Here is a 4,625-nt window from a genome sequence, read left to right on the forward strand (position 1 = left end):
AAAGGCAGTTTTGAATAAGATATTGGCGAAGCTTCCTTGGTCAATTAACGTACGGTGGATGTTGGCGTTTGCCAGTATGATAGTGATGACCATAGGGTCGTCATGTTCTGAGATGATTCCAGATGCGTCTTCTTTGGTAAACGTGATTGCTGGGATGTCTGGCACCTCATTCTTTCCTTCGACGTGGTATACTTCTTTGAGGTGTCGCTTGCGAGATGATTTGGAGATTCCTCCTCCCGCAAATCCGCCATGTATCACATGGACATGTCTCTCCGGTGTGCGAGGTGATCGCTCAGACCGTCTGACATCTTCATCCCTTCTTCTTTTTCTTGGCTCTTCGTCCCGGTTGGCCAAAAATCGATCTAGTTTTCCTTCTCTTACTAGTTTTTCTATGACATTTTTCAATTCGAAGCATTCGTTGGTGGAATGTCCTCGGGCTCGATGATACTCATAGTATTCGTTCCGATTTCCTCCTCCTCTTTTGCCTTTGAGTGGCCGAGCTGGGGGTATTTTTTCTGTATGGCAGACTTCTTTGTAAACATCTACCAAGGATACCCTAAGAGGGGTGTAGTTATGATATTTTTTGATTTTCTCCCCGGAGCGATCTTCCTTTTTCTTGGATTCTTTATCTTTATCTCGGCAAGTGGAATCGAACCTCGAGGCTTCCCCAAGTCGAGAATTCTCCTCCATGTTGATGTACTTTTGCGCCCGTTCTTGTACTTCGTTCAGGGATGCAGGGTACTTCTTTGATATAGATTGGCTAAACGGTCCTTCTCGTAGGCCATTGATAAGGCCCATAATGGCAGCTTCTGTTGGTAGACTTTGTATGTCCATGCATGTTTTGTTGAATCTTTCCATGTAGTTATGAAGACTCTCCCAATCTCCTTGCTTGATTCCTAGTAGGCTGGGTGCGTGTTTAGCCTTATCCTTTTGTATAGAAAATCTGGCCAGGAACTTTTTGGCCAGGTCGTCGAAGCTCGAGATGGATTTTGGAGGTAGGCTGTCGAACCATCTAATGGCTATCTTGGTAAGAGTTGTTGGAAAGGCTTTGCAGCGAACTGCATCCGAGACGTCAGTGAGGTACATTCTACTTCTGAAATTGCTGAGATGATAGTTGGGGTCTGAAGTGCCGTCATACAGAGTCATATCCGGAAGTTTGAAGTCCTTTGGGATTTTGGTCTTCATAATTTCCCTGGTGAATGGATCTTGATCCTTGCGAGAGCTATCCTCTGGAGTGGATCGAGTAGCTTTAGTTTTGAGATCGGCTTCGAATTTTAGAAGTTTATCTTCTAATTCTCAGCGTCGCCTTATCTCCCGATGCAGATCCTCTTCTTTTTCGCGTTTGATGTTGGGCTTCTCTCTTGAGTTGCTTTAATCGGTCTTGAAGCGCTTCTATCACTCCTGGATTTGATGAATTTTTGTCCCCGTTGGGCTCTAGAGTATCTTTAAGTGTAACATCCGCGTTCTTGTGCGGCGTTCTATCTTCCAAACCTGAATCGTGGTCGTTGTCATGGTCGTCCGCCATGGTGATGGGATGACTTCCAGGTTCCCCGGCAATGACGCCAATGTTCCGAGGGTTACCTGAAACTGTAGGTCGATCTCTGATGAGATCTTCTTGTGCTGGTCAGAGTCGACGTGTCTGGCAGGTGTGTAGCAGCCGGAGCTGGTGTGTCCGACTTGTGGAACTGAGAATGCTGCTGATCCCTTGTCACCGAAGGGTGGGGGGTACCTGCAAGGGACTCCGATGCTTAAGTTAGCAAGGGTATTAAATAGGTATTGAGTAGTATCAGAGTATGAGTTATACCTAGGTGCTCTAGTGTATTTATAATGGTGAGATGTGACCTTCTTTAGATAAGATAAGTTAGTTATCTTATCTTATCTTATCTTTTGTCGAGGTCAGCTTATCTTCCATGGAACCGTCCTTATCTCTATAGGCTTGGGCTGCCCTTGGATCGGGATCGTATTCCTTGAGTTGGACCCTTCTTTGGGCTTTTCTGTCGATTTAGACCGAGTTCTTTGCGAAGAAGTTGGTCCGCTTGACCTAAAGAGGTCGGTCGCTTTGTCTGTAGAACATCCCGGGTCGAACAGCTCGACCCAGGGTATGAACACTGCCCGTTCATGATAAAGACTAACAAAGATGAAAACCAAATTCATCAAAGGTTGACCAGGCGGGGATCAAACCCAATTTCTATAGAATCGACAAAGATGAAAAGCGACAAAATAGATTAAATGCAAGAAGTTATCGAAACTGACCCATAGGAAAGGACGTGACGAGGTCTTAATAAAAAATGGGTTGCTAAAAAATAACTTAAAAGACGGACCGACATGAAGACGTCGGACCTGTCGACTACAAATAAACCCAAGTTATAAAAAGTAAATCCCTAGAAAGAGGTTTGGCCAGCCCTAAGAAAGAGGATTACTAGAAATAACTTAGAAAGGACCGACATAAAGAAGTCGGCCCAAAACCAAAAAGTTATAAAAAGTAATCCCTAAAAGAGACCTGACAACGGTCCAAGAAAGAGGATTACTAGAAATAACTTAGAAGGGACCAACGTAAAGAAGTCGGCCCCAAAACAAAAAAGATATAAAAGGTAATCCCTAAAAGAGACCTGACAAAGGTCCGAAAAGAGGATTCCCAGAAGATAACCGACACGATAAAATCGGTCAACATGAGTTGGACCCAAAAATCCACGACCTCAAGAGAAACAAGCGGAAAATACGAAAGCAATCAAAGGAGGTTAGACAACAAGGCTCCAACACTCCCAAGAACCTAAAAGGTGTCAGACAGGTGCAGACAGACATATCATTCAAAAAAAAGGTTATAATAACAGGACTCAAGAGGCCACCAGAAGTCAACCTCAAAGAGCCTGAAAAGCTACCTTTGTTTTTCCAAAAATAAAGTTGCTAACAAAGAAGCAACTAAAAAGTATCCAGCAGTTACCACAAACTACGAAATATAAAGTTCAAAGCCCACAAGCTAGGCTATACACAAAAACACTAAAGAAATAATCATTGAGGATCCAAAGATTTCTCAGCCGCATCAGCACGAGGTGAAGAAGGGCGAGTCTGAAGAGGCACCGCATCCACCGTCCCATCATCCCAGTTCAAGATCTGACAATCAAGATCCGACTCGAGACGAATAACTGTAGGGGTTGAAGAAGTCGGCACAACAGAGACCTTGGCGGAAGGCACAGGAAGAGGATCGACATCATCACCATCATCAGGGTCATCAGGGACAATTTTACCGTCCTTTACAATGTTGTCCAAACTGAAGAGAGAGAGGTCAAGATTGGGTGCAATAACTCGAACTTGATCCTTCAAATTCTCATAAGCAACATTGACACTGCCCACAAGATGACCCTGGAGCTCGGCATAATTAGCTCGGGCAGACTCCAAATCCTCCCTGAGGCGCATCATCTCCCTATAGGTTGTGACATAGCTCTCCTTATGCTTCAACGCCGTATCTTCTGCCAACTTTGCAGAAGCCGCCAAGGCAATAGCTCTAGTTTTTTCACCTTTCAGCTCTTTCTCTAACTTGGTCTCCTTCACCTCAAGCTCCTCCTTTAAACCCTTAATCCGGTCGAACTCCAACTTAGTCTCCTCCATAAAGGCCTTCATAGCATGAATGGGAAGATCCTAGGCAATCCGATATAAAGCAGCCCCATGTGTGCCATCTTTATGCTGCTTCGAGTAATAAAATTCAGATGGCAAAGAAGAGAAACATTGTCAGTAGGCATGGTACCATAAGGACCAATTTTCTGGTCCACAAACTCGACAGCATCAAAATCAGGGGCATCAAGGTTAAAGGGCTCAGCTGTTTTCTGTTTTTTCGGAGGAGGAGCGCTGGTAGGAGAAGAGGTAGCAGCAGAAGGCTGTGGAGGATCAATCAAATGAACCCGAGGGGTAGGAATCATCCCCCTCGGTACCGATGGTTTGGGCAAAACATGAGAATATCCTTCCCCAGCCACCTTGGCCGAGATGTTTAGGACCGCAGTTGCCTTCCTTGCCTTTTTAAAGGCCTTCATAGAATCATTGTTTTTAACCATCTCCGAAAAAACACAACAAAAACCCAGTCACAAATTGGAAGAAAAAAGAACAAGCTCGACAAAAATAAAACAAAACAAAACAAAGTCATCCACTACCCAGCTCATCTCGGAGAAGCGAGGGATCCCTTAAAAACCTTTTAGTGTCGAGATAAGGAGATTGTCCCCAGTTCTCCTCCAACACATTAACAAAAGCCTTCAATGGCGCCATCAACATGGTACGCACAATTGCAATCTCAACTCTTTATCACAACTTCGCACAACTAACCAGCAAGTGCACTGGGTCGTCCAAGTAATAAACCTTACGCGAGTAAGGGTCGATCCCATGAAGATTGTTGGTATGAAGCAAGCTATGGTCATCTTGTAAATCTCAGTCAGGCAGATTCAAATGGTTATGAATGATTTATGAATAAAGCATAAAATAAAGATAGAGATACTTATATAATTCATTGGTGAGAATTTTAGATAAGCGTATGGAGATGCTTTGTCCCTTCCGTCTCTCTGCTTTCCTACTGTCTTCATCCAATCCTTCTTACTCTTTTCCATGGCAAGCTGTATGTTGGGCATCACCGTTGTCAATGG

Source organism: Arachis duranensis, chromosome 2, assembly GCF_000817695.3.
Source record: "Arachis duranensis cultivar V14167 chromosome 2, aradu.V14167.gnm2.J7QH, whole genome shotgun sequence".
Lineage (NCBI taxonomy): Eukaryota > Viridiplantae > Streptophyta > Magnoliopsida > Fabales > Fabaceae > Arachis > Arachis duranensis.